At 41.2% G+C, this 15,880-nt stretch overlaps 1 protein-coding gene across 2 annotated transcripts in view; it reads left to right on the top strand.

The window, feature by feature from the left end:
• CACHD1 (cache domain containing 1) overlaps nt 1-15,880 on the top strand; it is a 222,680-nt gene that overhangs the window by 136,035 nt on the left and 70,765 nt on the right. The gene's annotated exons all lie outside the window — the stretch shown is intronic.

Below are 15,880 nucleotides of genomic sequence, written 5' to 3'. Positions count from 1 at the left end.
TATTGCTTTAGAAATTTTCTTTACGTTTTGAAGAAAAAACGTGTGCTTAAAATTAGGTATTTCTTTCTGGCAAGTCAACACTCAAAAGAGGGAAAGGAAGAAGAATACCAGGCGGACATGTACTGAGCATTTACTGCACATCTGTGTGTGTGAAGTGCCATGTGATTTGCTAGATTCTTTAATCCATTATCTCAGTTTGTTAGCAGTCTTACATTTGTTGTTTTGAAGGTTACTTTAGAGGCTTGGTTTCTCTGCATTTAGGAAGTGCTGAATTTCATTTGTATTCCCTATTGATATTTTTTAATTTGGGGGGGGAGGGGTTGAAAAATGATGAGGGAGTTTTTCTACTACTGAACAGTGCCATGATGCCATATAGTCATCCCTCAATATCTACAGAGACTTGATTCCAAGGAGCCCCCATGGATACCAAAATCTGCAGATGCTCAAGTCCCTTACATAAAATGGTGATGTATGATGAATACAGTTGGCGCTTAGTAGCTGCGAGTTTCCCATCCGTGGATACAAACAACTGTATGTTGTCTCTATGTTGAGGTTGAACTTTCTTCCTGGTCGTGTTGGAACTCAGTCATTGCAATAGGAATAACTTCTCGGGCACCTGTACACATAGTTATATAGACCTTCACAGTGACACCATGTTGTTGCTTTTTTGCCCTGGAGTTCCAGTCTCCATTTCTCACTCTCTCTGTCTTGCTACATGCTCTTGTTGAGCGATGGACCTCAGAACCTAAAGGTTTCACCTTTTAAAAACTGCAAGTGCCTTTAGAAATCACTCACCAGCCTCAATCCTAGGATTTCACCAAGGAATAATCGGAGGCTCAGAAGGGTCCTAAGACTTCCCTCATTACTAGAGAGAGAAAAAATTGAATCCTGAAACATGAAGAACTGTATTTCTCAGATTCCAGGTCTCCTGGAGACATGCAAAAGCCAAGAGAAAAGCCAGAGGACCAGAATATTTACTTTTAGAGCCCCAGCCAGTATTGGTTCAGGGGAAGAATTGTAGCCTTTGGGCACTGTATACACAAACCAGGTAATCTATTAGGTCTGGAAAGAAAGAACTGAGCTTTATATTGCTTAAGGATAATAAAACTACAGCCGCTATCTAAATGACCCAACCTAAATCTGCCAGTCACTTATCGTCTAGACCAATATATAATGAATTCAGTCATTTTTAAAAAATTGGTTGGAGAATCTGGAGGCCTTCTGGAGCAGGTGGGGTTTACTACTAGAAAGGAAGCTCAGTGAAAATACTTTTCTTAAAAAATAATGGAAGAGAGTAGAGAAGGGCCTGGAATGGGCAGAGAAAATGAATTATGAGAGATTCCAAAGCTGGAACAGGGCACAGGGCTGGAACTTGAGTCTTTTGGTTTCCAGATTCAGTGCTTTCCCTCTTTCCCTCAGCTGTGCCCAGTACAGGGTGTGTGAGAATAAGAGGAGAGTCAGGAAAGATTTCCAAGATATTTGACCTTATCTACGAGAAGGACAGATATGGGGAAGTGGACGAAGAGCAGGTTTGTGTGTGGAAGGCAGGGTATCAACATTTCAGGTCTAGAAAAGTTAAGTTAGTTATCCAAGTGAAAATGTCTCTTAGACAGTGGGATATACAAGTCTGGATTCCGGGGAATGGACCAGACTGGAAATTTATAATTGAGATTCATTGTGTATAGGTAATACTTAAATGATTAAACTCAATGAGGTCATATGGCACATGGCTGTAGGTAAAAAAAGAGAAGAGGTCCAGGGACTGATTCTTGGGACACTTGACCACTTGGAGGCCACTGAAATGAGGAGGAAGCAATCAAAAAATCTGAGATGGCATCAGCCTGGCAGGAGAGCCATCTCCCTGAAGCCAAATGACAGAAGTGTTTCAAGAAGGAGGGAGGGGGGCTTCCCTGGTAGCGAGTGGTTAAGAATCCGCCTGCCAACGCAGGGGACACGGGTTCGAGCCCTGATCTGGGAAGATCCCACATGCCACGGAACAACTAAGCTCGTGTGCCACAACTACTGAGCCTGCGCTCTACAGCCCGCAAGCCACAGCTATTGAGCCCACGTGCCACAACTACTGAGCCTGCGCTCTACAGCCCGCAAGCCACAGCTATTGAGCCTACGTGCCACAACTACTGAAGCCGGTGAGCCTAGAGCCAGTGCTCCACAGCAAGAGACGCCACCACAATGAGAAGCCCAAGCACCACAACAAAGAGTAGCCCCTACTCTCAGCAACTGGAGAAAGCCAGTGCATAGCAACGAAGACCCAATGCAGCAAATTAATTAATTCAAAAAAAAAAAAAAAAAGAAGGAGGGAGGGATCAGCTTTGCTAAGTTGGCCCATTAAGATGAAGGCGAAGAAAACTGACCATTGAATTTAGCAATATAGAGCTTATTGGTGAACTTAATGAGGGTCGTTTGGTGGCACAGTAGAGTAGAATGAAAGGCTAATGCTCATCGGTTCAAGCTCTTAAGAATGAAGGAAAGGAGTTGGAGACAAGTACATGAACTCCAAATTTGCTGAAAGGAAGGCTGGAGGGCCATAGGCAGTCAAGAGAATATTTTTAAATTGAGAGAAATTACAATTACAGCAAGGTCGTGTGCCAAAGGGAATGGTCCAGTAGAGAAAAGTGAGGCGTGAAGAGAGACATTTGCTGGAGTCTTTCCCTTGATGAGGCAAGAGATGGTGGGATTCCAAGCAGAGGATGTAGAAGCACAGAGCATTCATTCTTAATGAGAGGAAGGAAGAAAGAGTGAGTGTGTGGAGATGCCCATAATGACCAGTGTGGTGTCAGGAACTTGGAGACATCTCCTTTGTAGCAATTGTGTTTTCTCAGAGAGGTAGGAAGCAAGATCATCAGCTAAGAGTGAGGCCAGGAAGCGGGCTGGGAGGAGGGTACTGAGACCTATTAGTTGTGCGAAGATTTTCTTCTGTGACGGAGGTTTTAGAGTAGAACTCAGCTGCACAAATGATCAGGGATCCTGAGAAAATGCTATGTTTTTACAGTCTTGATTTGTCAATGGAGAGGTGGGGAGGAAGAGGACGGTCAGGGAAGAGGTAGGTAGTTAAAGATCAGAACTTGAAGTTTGCTGTTTCCAAGAGCACATCCCAAGTATAATGTCCTCCCTACCAAGAGTTGCTCTCGGAACAGTTGACGCAGCTAGATTTACAAGCCGTTTTTGGCAGTATTCAGGTATTTGAGAACTGACTTGCTTGTATTTGAAGTTTTGTAACATTCCAAAGTCAGTGGCTGCATCCCAAAGTCCACATTCTTGAGCAGTAATTTGTAATATGAGAGGAGTGGGAGATGGTGGAGGGTGACTCAGAGCTCCCCCTTTCCCTCCTCTCAGGCTCACGCCCCTTTTCAGAGCAGAATTAATGTGCTTCGTAGGCTGTCGCATGTCTGATATTTACATCTGTAAGATGTCCGGCCTTAGGCTCTTTCAGACTGTATATAATCCATCAATGGGTCCCTAATTGATAACACAGTTTCAGATTGCCTCTCAGACTAGCTGGAAACAGACTCGCATAAATTGTAAACCATTCTTAGCTTCATTTATCCAAAACTAGGTCACGTGTGCATTCATCCAATACACGTGTGTATTCTTTGTCTTAAAACCACTCTTGCCAGATCCCCACTTTCTAAATTGACTCCTTGTCCCTGAAGCCATTCAAATAACTAACGTTTGACAGTGCATGTGTTACATGATGGTGCTGGTGGTGTTTTGCTCAGGGTCTTTCCTGCTTTTATCCCTAGTTTCTCACTTTCTCTCTGTCTCTCTCTCCTTTTAAAATTTCCTGCTGAGCTATTTTCTTCTGTGTAGCCTGATCCCTAAAGAGAGTTCATTTGAAGAGTCCAAGGAAAGTTGCCTCTTGCCCTCTTGAGTTACGCAATTGAGGTGAGGGTGGAAGTGGGAGTTAGTCTTTCTCACCAAACGAAAGGTGTCTGGACTTTATTGTATTTGATTTAAAGAGCATTTGAAGTTGCAGACTTCGATCTTGGTCATGTTGCCGTCTTCATTGAGAAACAGGATTCATGGGGTGAAAGAGGTGTTTATAAGTCACGTTACAACAGGAAATGCTGCAGGAGGTACAGGTGGGCACTGGCAGCTCTGGACCATGCTGCAAATTTCATTGGCTTCATTGCTTCCTTCTGTAAATGACAATGATTGGCTTTGTGCTATAGGTTTTTCACTTTTCTTTAACATAACTTGAAATTTATCTATTAAAAATGCTAGTACCAATGCTGTGTAAGGCTATGTTCTACCTAAAATAAAACAATAAAAATCAACAAAACTAGGAATTTCTAGAGTTTTTTAGATGCCCAATCACTCCAGCTTCATGATTGCATTAGTATCATAAAAGATGTAATTATTTTTATAACATCTAAAAAAGTATTCAGTCACTTAGAAATCTAGATTCTTGAGGTTATATGGTTTCATTTACATTCACGTGTATGGGTGTACATATGTATGTACACAAAATTAAGTACACAAACAGAGGGCCCTTTTCTTCAGCTTGATTCCCCCCAAGCTCTATCCCTATACTGCAAGCTGCTTTGAAGCCTCATCTTATAGTTTCTTACAACAACCCTATTACACTGATTTCAGAAGATTTTTATTAGCCACATATATTCTCATTCATACACACACACACACACACACACACACACTCACACACTCTCTTTGCATAATACCTATGCTCATGATGGGTACAGCTTGGTTTTTGTTTTTTACTTAGCATATGTTTTCTGAACATTCTTCTGTGCCTATGTGAATAAATATACATCTCTATCATTGTAGCAATGTATGATTGTGTGACACTGTTGAATCAACCAATCTACTCCAGTTCAGCATTTAGATTGTCCCAGTCCTTCACTATATCATTGCTCCCTGGAGGATCTCAAGTGACCCCTCCACAGTCTCGCTCGACCGCTATGTGGCAGTTGGCGTGTAAACTTCTTTTTTGAAGCTTTTCTGCCATTCTTAGATTCTATAAAACTGCCCTGTGCCATTTATCCCCGGACTTCTCTGCCCAGTCCTTTTCATCCTTCTTCTTGGGCTCCTTTTCCCTACGGTGGATGTCCCCACACGTCCTCTCTTCACCACCTTCCTGCCCTCACTGAGTGTCATGCCCCTGAGTGTTCTCGATTTACACAACACCCTCAATCCTACCATATGCTACTCAGTTCTAAGTCTCTGTCTCCACTCCTGGTCTGTTTGTGAGTTTATTTATTGAGGAACCAACTTCAGGGAACATATCTCTATGATTATCCTGTAGCTACCATAAAAATTAAACAGTCAAATAAACAAGAACACTTTCCTCTAAACTTACTCCCCCATCTGGGTACCCTTCTCCTGGTTACCCTGGGAATCGTTCCTCACCTTTTTCTACCCAATACTTTAGGCTTTAACAGTTTTGAGTAAATGAGCACGAGTGAATGAATATTTGCTAAGCATTTGCTATGTACAAGATACCTGGCTAGGCGTTTACCTGTGTGTCCCTCCTCCTGCTCATCACATCCACTGGTAAGGTAGGCCTCGTTATCCTTTTCATTGAAAAGAAACTTGGCTTAGATTCCGTAGTTCAAAGGTGTGTGTCTTGAATCCCCTTTATTTTCTCCACTTCAGTGCCATAAACTTAAATCTTCATTGCCTTTCTAGAAGATGAATTAATGCAGAAACCTCCCAAAAGATTTCCCTTCTACTATTCTTTCTCATTTTCAATATATCCTGCAGACTGTAGGTATTCTGAAAATACCTGCTCTACAACTCCATTTCTCAGAAACCTCTGATAGCTTCCTTTTACCTCTAAGATAAAGGTGGAAGCCTTTAAATTTCATCTTCTTCTCCTGTTCTTTTCCTTAAGCCCTCTGAGCTATATCCTTAGGGAATCCCTTTCATTTCTTCAAGTCTCCGGTTTCTCTTATTCCTCCATACTTTGCTCTTGTTAGGTAAGAATTCCTTGTCTGTTGTAGCAGGTTGGATTTACCAGGGGGCCAAGTCTGAGATGGAGGTTGGCAGTCTGTGGGGTAAGGGAAGGAAGCAGGATTGAGCAGTAGGAGAAGATGGGCTGAGATACAGCCTCAGTGGCATCTTCAGAGACCCCAGGGGAGCTTAGAGGCTGGGGTGATCCTTCAGAGTCGAGTTGGCCCAGCTACAACTCTTTATTACTTTACACTATGGTGCATTCTTATTATAGAATTTTAATTTTTTTATTAAAAATTTGTTTGACACTCTACTCCTTTTATTTTTATATGCCAAGTGCTCAATCCAGTGCCTTTCCCATAGCAAGTACATAGTCAATGCTTATTGAATGAATACATGAATAAACAGAACTAGAATTTTCTTTGTACCTTTTTGTTTCATCTTTGTAATGGAACAACCAAGACTTTTGAAAGGTCCTTAGTGAAGAAAAGAATGTAGTTGTGATTTGCTGAAAGTCAGCTAGGTTTTCTTAGCTTAACAGCATATCAGCACGTATAAATGTCTCAGGTGTAGAGAGAGTGTTATTCACCTGCATATGCGGATGGAGACAGACTATCCAGATGCATGGTGTTGTTTGCATAAACTAGCTATGGTGATCTCAAAATCTCAAACACACAGTGCATGCAACAAAATCAGTTCTTTGCTCCTTGGTACCCCATAAACCACTGTATACTTTTTTTTTAAGCTCTTTATTAGAGTATATTGCTTTACACTGTTGTGCCAGTTTCTGCTGTACAACAAAGTGAATCAGCTGTCACTATACACTTTTGTTTTATTCTTATCATGATACCAAGGAAAAATGTTCCTTCAGTATTACAGATGAGAAACAGGCCCATCTGCCTAAAGTAGATAGGATCTCCTAACCGAACTACCTAAGGGCAAGCAACAGATTGTTGTATTGACATGACGTACATGTCCTGACGCCAGGTCCAATGGGAAGAGATGTCTTCCTGTTACTGTATTTTGCCTACTGACATGTCAAACTCTTTTACCTTTTTTTTTAAATTGAAATATAATTGCTTTACACTCTTGTACCAGTTTTTGAGGTACACCAAGGTCAGTCATCTGTATTTATACACATATCCCCGTATCCCCTCCCTCCCTCGATTCCCCCCCACCCTCCCCATCCCAGTCCTCCAAGGCATCATCCATCCTTGAGCTGAACTCCCTTTGTTATACAGCAACTTCCCACTGGCTATCTATTTTACAGTTGGTAGTATATATATGTCTGTGCTACTCTCTCACTTCATCTCAGCTTCCCCTTCACCCCCCACCCCCCCAGACCTCGAGATCTCCACTCCAGTCCGTTCTCTGCATCTGCATCCTTATTCTTGTCCTGTCACTGAGTTCATCAGTACCATTTTTAGATTCCATATATATGAGTTAGCATAAAATATTTGTCTTTCTCTTTCTAAGAGAGAGACAAATTACTTCACTCTGTATGACAGACTCTAGGTCTATCCACCTCATTACATATAGCTCCATCTCATTCCTTTTTATAGCTGAGTAATATTCCATTGTATATATATATGCCACATCTTCTTTATCCATTCATTTGTTGATGGGCATTTAGGTTGCTTCCATGTCCTGGCTATTGTAAATAGTGCTGCAGTAAATATTATGGTACATGTTTCTTTTGGGATGATGATTTTCTCAGGGTATATGCCCAGGAGTGGGATTACTGGATCATATGGTAGTTCTATTTGTAGTTTTTGAAGGAACCTCCAGACTGTTTTCCATAGTGGCTGTACCAACTTACATTCCCACCAACAGTGCAGGAGAGTTCCCTTTTCTCCACACCCTCTCCAACATTTGTTGTTTCCAGATTTTGTGATGATGGCCATTCTGATTGGTGTGAGGTGATACCTCATTGTGGCTTTGACTGGCATTTCTCTAATGATTAGTGATGTTGAACATCTTTTCATGTGTTTGTTGGCCATCTGTATGTCTTCTTTGGAGAAATGTCTATTTACGTCTTCCGCCCATTTGTGGATTGGGTTATTTGCTTTTTTGGTATTAAGCTTGCATGAGCTGCTTGTATATTTTGGAGATTAATCCTTTGTCCGTTGTTTCATTGGCAACTATTTTTTCCCATTCTGAGGATTGCCTTCTTGTCCTGTTTATGGTTTCTTTTGCTGTGCAAAAGCTTTTAAGTTTCATGAGGTCCCATTTGTTTATTCTTGATTCTATTTCCATGATTCTAGGAGGTGGGTCAAAAAGGATCTTGCTTTGATGGATGTCATAGAGTGTTCTGCCTATGTTTTCCTCTAGGAGTTTTATAGTGTCTGGCCTTACATGTAGGTCTTTAATCCATTTGGAGTTTATTTTTGTGTATGATGTTAGGAATTGTTCTAATTTCATTCTTTTCCATGTTGCTGTCCAATTTTCCCAGCACCACTTATTGAAGAGGCTGTCTTTTTTCCATTGTATATTCTTGCCTCCTTTGTCAAAGATAAGGTGCCCATATGTGTTTGGGCTTACCTCTGAGTTCTCTATTCTATTCCATTGATCTTCCTTTCTATTTTTGTGCCAGTACCATACTGTCTTGATCACTGTGGCCTTGTAGTATAGTTTGAAGTCAGGAAGCCTGATTCCACCAACTCCATTTTTCCTTCTCAAGATTGCTTTGGCTATTCAGGGTCTTTTGTGTTTCCATACAAATCGTAAGATTTCTTGTTCTAGTTCTGTGAAAAATGCCATTGGTAATTTGATGGGGATTGCATTGAATCTGTAAATTGCTTTGGGCAGTACAGTCATTTTCACGATGTTGATTCTTCCAATCCAGGATCATGGTATGTCCCTCCATCTGTTTGTATCATCTTTGATTTCTTTCATCAGTGTCTTAAAGTTTTCTGCATACAGATCTTTTGCCTTCTTAGGCAGGTTTATTCCTAGGTATTTTATTCTTTTTGTTGCCATGGTAAATGGGAGATTTTCCTTAATTTCTCTTTCTGCTCTTCCATTGTTAGTGTATAGGAATGCAAGAGATTTCTGTGCATTAATTTTGTATCCTGCTGCTTTACTGAATTCATTGATTAGTGCTAGCAGTTTTGTGGTAGGATCTTTAGGGTTTTCTGTGTATAATATCATGTTATCTGCAAAGTGTGACAATTTTACTTCTTCTTTTCCAATTTGGATTCCTTTTATTTCTTTTTCTTCTCTGATGGCTGTGGCTAAAACTTCCAAAACTGTGTTGAATAATAGTGGCGAGAGTGGGCACCCTTGTCTTGTTCCTGTTCTAAGAGGAAATTCTTTCAGTTGTTCCCCATTTAGAACAATGTTGGCTTTTGGTTTCTCATATGTGGCTTTTATTATGTTGAGGTAATTTCCTTCTATGCCCATTTTCTGGAAAGTTTTTATCATAAATGGATGTTGAACTTTGTCAAAAGCTTTTTCTGCATCTATTGAGATTATCAGATGGATTTTATCCTTCAATTTGTTGATATGATGTATCACGTTGATTGATTTGCATATATTGAAGAATCCTTGCATCCCAGGGATAAACCCCACTTGATCATGGTGTATGATCTTTTTAATGTGCTGTTGGATTCTGTTAGCTAGTATTTTGTTGAGGATTTTTGCATCTATATTCATCAGTGATATTGGCCTGTCATTTTCTTTTTTTGTGACTTCTTTGCCTGGTTTTGGTATCAGGGTGATGGTGACCTCTTTTCCTCCTTCTGCTATATTTTGGAAGAGTTTGAGAAGGACAGGTGTTAGCTCTTCTCTAAATGTTTGATAGAATTCACCTGTGAATCCATCTGGTCCTGGGCTTTTGTTTGTTGGGAGATTTTTAATCACTGCCTCAATTTCTGTACTTGTGATTGGTCTGTTCATATTTCTTGGTGGTTCAGTCTTGGAAGATTGCACTTTTCTAAGAATTTATCCATTTCTTCCAGGTTATCCAATTTATTGACATATAGTTCCTTGTAGTAGTCTTTCATTATCTTTTGTATTTCTGTGGTGTCCGTTGTTATTTCTCCTTTTTCATTTCTAACTCTGATTTGCATCTTCTCCCTTTTTTTCTTGTTGAGTCTGGCTAATGGTTTTTCAATTTTGTTTATCTTCTCAAAGAACCAGCTTTTAGTTTTATTAATTTTTGCTATTGCTTCCTTCCTTTCTTTTTCATTTATGTCTGCTCTGATCTTTATGATTTCTTTCCTTCTGCTCACTTTGGGGTTTCTTTGTCCTTCTTTCTCTAATTGTTTGAGGTGTAAGGTTAGGTTGTTTATTCGATATTTTTCTTGTTTCTTAAGATAGGACTGTATTGCTATAAACTTCCCTCTTAGAACTTCTTTTGCTGCGTCCCATAGGTTTTAGGTTGTTGTGTCTTCATTGTCATTTCTTTCTAGATATTTTTTGATTTCCTCTTTGATTTCTTTAATGATTTCTTGGTTGTTTAAGAGTGAATTGTTTAGCCTCCATGGGATTGTATTTTTTGCAGTTTTTTTCCTGTAATTGATATCTAGTCTCATGGCATTGTGGTCTGAGAAGATGCTTGATATGATTTCCATTTTCTTGAATTTACCAAGGCTTGATTTGTGACCCAAGATGTGATCTATCCTGGAAAATGTTCCATGTGCACTTGAGAAGAAAGTGTAATCTGTAGTTTTTGGATGGAATGTCCTATAAATATCAATTAAGTCGAGATGGTCTAACATGTCATTTAAAGCTTGTGTGTCTTTATTTATTTTCTCTTTGGATGATCTGTCCATTGATGTAAGTGGGGTGTTCAAGTCTCCCACTATTATTGTGTTACTGTCGATTTCCCCTTTTATGGCTCTTAGCATTTGCCTTATGTATTGAGGTTCTCCTATGTTGGGGGCATAGATATTTACCATTGTGATATGTTCTTCTTGGATGGATCCCTTGATCATTATGTAGTGTCCTTCCTTGTCTCTTGTAATAGGCTTTACTTTAAAGTCTAATTTGTCTGATATGAGTATTGCTACTCCAGCTTTCTTTTGACTTCCATTTGCATGGAATATCTTTTTTCCATCCCTTTCCTTTCAGTCTATATGTATCCCTTGGTCTGAAGTGGGTTTCTTGTAGGCAGCATATAGGAAGGTCTTGTTTTTGTATCCATTCAGCCAGTCTGTGTCTTTTGGTTGGAGCATTTAATCCATTTACATTTAAGGTGATTATTGGCATGTGTGTTCCAATTACCATTTTCTTAATTGTTTTGGGTTTGTATTTGTAGGTGTTTTCCTTTTCTTGTGTTTCCTACTTAGAGAAGTTCCTTTAGCACTTGTTGTAAGGCTGGTTTGGTGGTGCTGAATTCTCTTAACTTTTGCTTGTCTGGAAAGCTTTTGAGTTCTCCATCAAATCTGAATGAGATTCTTGCTGGGTAGAGTATTCTTGGCTGTAGGTTTTTCTCTTTCAGGACTTTCAGTATATCCTGCCATTCCCTTTTGGCCTGCAGAGTTTCTGTAGAAAGGTCAGCTGTTATCCTTATGGGTTTTCCCTTATATGTTATTTGTTGCTCTTCTCTTGCTGCTTTTAATAATTTTTGTTTGTTTAATTGTCATTAGTTTGATTAATATGTGCCTTGGAGTATTTCTTCTTGGGTTTATTCTGTGTGGGACTCTCTGTGCTTCTTGGACTTGGTGAATTATTTCCTTTCCCATGTTGGGGAAGTTTTCCACTATAACCTCTTCAAATATTTTCTCAGACCCTTCTTTTTTTCTTCCTCTTCTGGGATGCCCATGACTTGAATGTTGGTATGCTTAATGTTATCACTGAGGTCTCTGAGACTGTCTTCTAATCTTTTTATTCTCTTTTCTTTTTCCTGCTCTGTGGCATTTATTTCCCCCATTCTATCTTCCAACTCACTTATTCGTCCTTCTGCCTCAGTCATTCTGCTGGTTATACTATCTAGAGTATTTTTAATTTCAGTTATTTTGTTATCCATTGTTGTTTGTTTGTTCTTTAGTTCTTCTGAGTTCTTATGAACTGTTTCTTGTACTTCCTCAATTTTGTTATCGAGATTTTGTATCATTTTTATTGTCATTACTCTGAATTCTTTTTCAGGCATTTTTCCTCTTTCCTCCTCATTTATTTGGTCTTGTGGGTTTTTTTCCTGCTCCTTTGCCTGCATAGTGTTTCTTTGTTTCCTCATGGTAGTCCAAACTTCTGGGATTGCTTGTCTCGGTGATAAAGGGGTTTATAGAAGACTGTCCAAGCCCCAGACTAATGTCTGAATGTTGGGTTAAACAAATACAAAGTCTAGGAAACACATACATGTATAAGACACACAATTACTGAATCCATTAGGACATAAGGCTCTTGAAAGACCTGATAGAAGAACCCCAGTATGCTATCAGATATTCAAAGAGAAACCCAACAGAAATTGAAAACCAAAACAGAATGAAACAGAAACAAAAGCAAAAACAAATAACACCTTACACTTACAAACACAAATCCAGGGAGATATTGAAAGCTAGGATCAAATATAAAAAAGAGCTAGAGTACCAGCAGACAGAATGGAGATTCTCAGAATGAAATTAGACAATTGTACTAAGAACTAAGATAAAGATAAGAACCTAATATTAAACACCAAGGTGGTGTGTCATCTGGAGAATAGAGCAAGGAGTCTGAGCAGATCAATAGTGTTGCTTCTATGTTAAGATAAAATAAACTAAAAATGGATGGAAGACAGGGGAACAGAAGATGGTAATGTGCCTGGAAATATGTAAATAAAAAGAAGGGAATAGAAACGTATAAAGGATAGAGATGAAAGGAAGGTAGGAGAGATATATAGTCCGTACTACCAAAAACTTAGCTAGAAATAGAAGTATATAAAAAGGCTAAAAATAAAAATGGAATAAAAAATAGAGTAAAAAAATATGTTATAAAACTTGTAGATCCCTTAGGACTAAGTTGGTAATTAAAAAAAAAAAAAAAAACTGGAACTGATCGCAGAATGGACCAGTTCAATAGAATTGATACTAATGTTTCTGTTTCCTTAGAGTCTCAGCTGTAAGTGTCCTTCTACTCGCCTTGGGTTTTTTGTATTATTCTGTGACCAGCAGTGCTTCCTTTTCTGTTTGTCTGTAAGCGTTGGTGTGTGGGGAGGGAGAGGGTACAATAGTGGCTCCTTCCCCTGGGAGTGAGTGAGCAGTGGCGCTCTGTTGTTTCAGTGGGGCTTGGAGGTGCCTGTTGCAGAGGGGCGCAGGTGGGTCAGGTGTAAACAGAATGTCTCAGAGTTGGGCCTCTCTTGGGGCTTCTTTGTTCTCAGCAGCCTCCCTGCTGCCTATGTTCCAAGGGGTTTTAATCTAGCCCCGCCCGAGGGCCTGAGGGTGCTTGTTATCCCTGAGCGCCTTAGGTGGCCCCCAGGGCGTCTCTCCACTGCCTGTTGCAGAGGCACCGAAAGAGAGAGAGAGAGGCTATGCCCGTGGCTCCTCCCACCCGCCCGTGAGCCTGCATCCTCCAGCCGCCATCATGGCTGGGCAGCTCTCAGGAGCGGGCTCTCCTAGCCGCGGACCTCTTCCCTTCTGTCCTCTCAATCCGTCACCTTACTGACAACAATTTTTCTCACCCTGAACCAGCTCTCCAGTTCCCACGCCCCCGTTCCGGGACCCTCTGTTCAGCTGTGAGTCAACATCTCGGTCCAGGAACGCTGAGCTGCGGTGCGGACCCTCCGTGTGTTTCTCACTCCCTCCCGTCTGCCACAGCTCCACAGCTTCACCCTCTTTGAGCCATTGTAGATGCCTCCCTATCGGTTATGTCGGGATCCTTGCGGTCCTTTCTGGTGTCCGAAGTCATCTGCTGGTGTTCAGTTGGTTCTCTGTGGGATTTATTGCGTCTTTTGGTGCATTCCCAATGCATCTGTGGAGAGGGATGCATTCCACATCCCTCTGCTTCGCCGCCATCTTTTCCGATCACGACAAACTCTTTTGACCAAACCTATAATCTTCTCTCTTCCCACCCAAGCCTCCTCCTTGGCCCATGATCCACGTGTCAGTCAGCAGCCGCTTCAGTTTCCTCTTTACCAAAGCTCGAGACTAGAACCACCCCTGATGCCTTCTCTCTCCCTCATAACAAGCTTCTTTCAGGTGACAACTTTATGGTAGCTACTGTGGCAGACACCAGGGCAATTAAGATAGGATTTCTCCCTTCAGAGAGCTCACAACCTTGTCCTGTGTGTGTTGAGGGCACTAAGGATGGGGAGAAAAATCAACAGACAGATAATAGTCATGATGCAGTGCTAAATGCATCATGATAAAGGTAAGCCTGGGGCGCTTGACCCAGATTGTGAAGTAGAGTTGTTTTTTGGTTTGGTTTTTTTTAACCCTTTTTAATGGTTTGTTTATTTATTTATTTGGCTGCATTGAGTCTTAGTTGCTGTGCACAGGCTTTCTCTAGTTGTGGTGAGCAGGGGCTACTCTTCCCTGCGGTGCAGTGGCTTCTCTTGTTGCGGAGCACGAGCTCTAGGCACCCAGGCTTCAGTAGTTGCGGCACACGAGCTCAGTAGTTGTGGCTCACAGGCTCTAGAGGGCAGGCTCAGCAGTTGTGGCTCATGGGCTTAGTTCTCTGTGGCATGTGGGATCTTCCCGGACCAGGGATCAAACCCATGTCCCCTGCATTGGCAGGTGGATTCTTAACCACTGTGCCACCAGGGAAGTCCCTGAGTTGTCTTAAAAGACAATAGGAATTAGGTGACATGCTCGTGACAAACACATTTCCCATTTCAGAATCTGTAAAAGTGCAGCTGGCACAAATCACTGTGTAAGAGGGAATAAGTAATGGAAAATGAAGGTAGCACTAAGCCAGATTTTAACAGGCCTTGTATATCAGTCTGAGGAGTTTGGTTTGGGTTTGGTTTGGTTTTTATTTTGATTTCTTAGCTTGAAGTCAAGCAGCTGACAGACTTTAAGCAGGGCAGGCAAGAGAGCTTTGTGAAGAACAGGTGGAAGGGTAGTTAGCCTGGGAGAGGAGAAAACTGGGAGTAGACTAGGTCATCCAAAAGTGGGAGGGGCTGTGGAGAGGGGCCATGACCTAAGCAAAATGTTTAGATGAGGGGTGAATGGGATGGCAAGAAGCAGAGAATCCATGGAGACCACTCTTCCAAGTTGATTGGCAGAAAAAAGGTGAAAAGTCACCTATAACTTAGGAAGGGGTAGGATATAGGCAGGGTTCTGCAGATAATAGTTTTTCAGGTTAGAGCAACTTGAAAATATTTATATGCTAAAGACAGAGAGAGAGTCTAGGAAGCAAGTGAAGCTAAGGAAATGGACAGGACAGAGAAGTTTAACGTCTTGGTTGAGTTGTCCCAAATCTGGCTGATCAGCAGGGTGAGCTGAAGTGCTTTGTCAAAAATGCCTGTTCTTTGGTCCCCAACCCAGGCCCAGTGAATCAGAATGTTGGCTTGGTTAAGCTTGAGAATCTGTAGGCTTCAAAACCTGATTGTGATGGTCAGCCAGGCTTGAGAACTCCGTCTCTGTTCATTTTCTCTTATTCCTTCCATGAGTGTTTGGAGACCAACTTGACCTTTGGGTCCTCTGGGAATGGTCTCCTAGAAAGGAAGAAGGTGGAGCAGTGGCCCCTGTGCTGATTTTGGATTGCCGCACAAATTTGTTCTGGATTATCTGAGTCCATGAACAGCCTGTCTCAACTGAATCAGGGACAGAATGGACTGGTTATTTTATATTATGTAATTAGCTTAGAGTGGACATGATGAACGGTGAGCTTGGAACAGAATCAGAGATTTGTGGATGTCCTCTCCTTAGTATTAGACTAAAGTAAGTAGTATGAGATAGCTGGATCAGCTGCCATTAATCTAACTTTGGCAGTGGGCTATAGTGGAAGAATCAGAGGCCTGTGTGGCCTGGATCCCATTCCAGGCCCAAAGCTTAAGTAACTCCTCACTTTAAGCCAGAATATCCTTAGC

This window comes from Hippopotamus amphibius, chromosome 1 (assembly GCF_030028045.1).
Source record: "Hippopotamus amphibius kiboko isolate mHipAmp2 chromosome 1, mHipAmp2.hap2, whole genome shotgun sequence".
Classification (NCBI taxonomy): domain Eukaryota; kingdom Metazoa; phylum Chordata; class Mammalia; order Artiodactyla; family Hippopotamidae; genus Hippopotamus; species Hippopotamus amphibius.
Note: the sequence above shows the minus strand (reverse complement) of the source record. Positions and strands in the feature narration are given on the sequence as shown.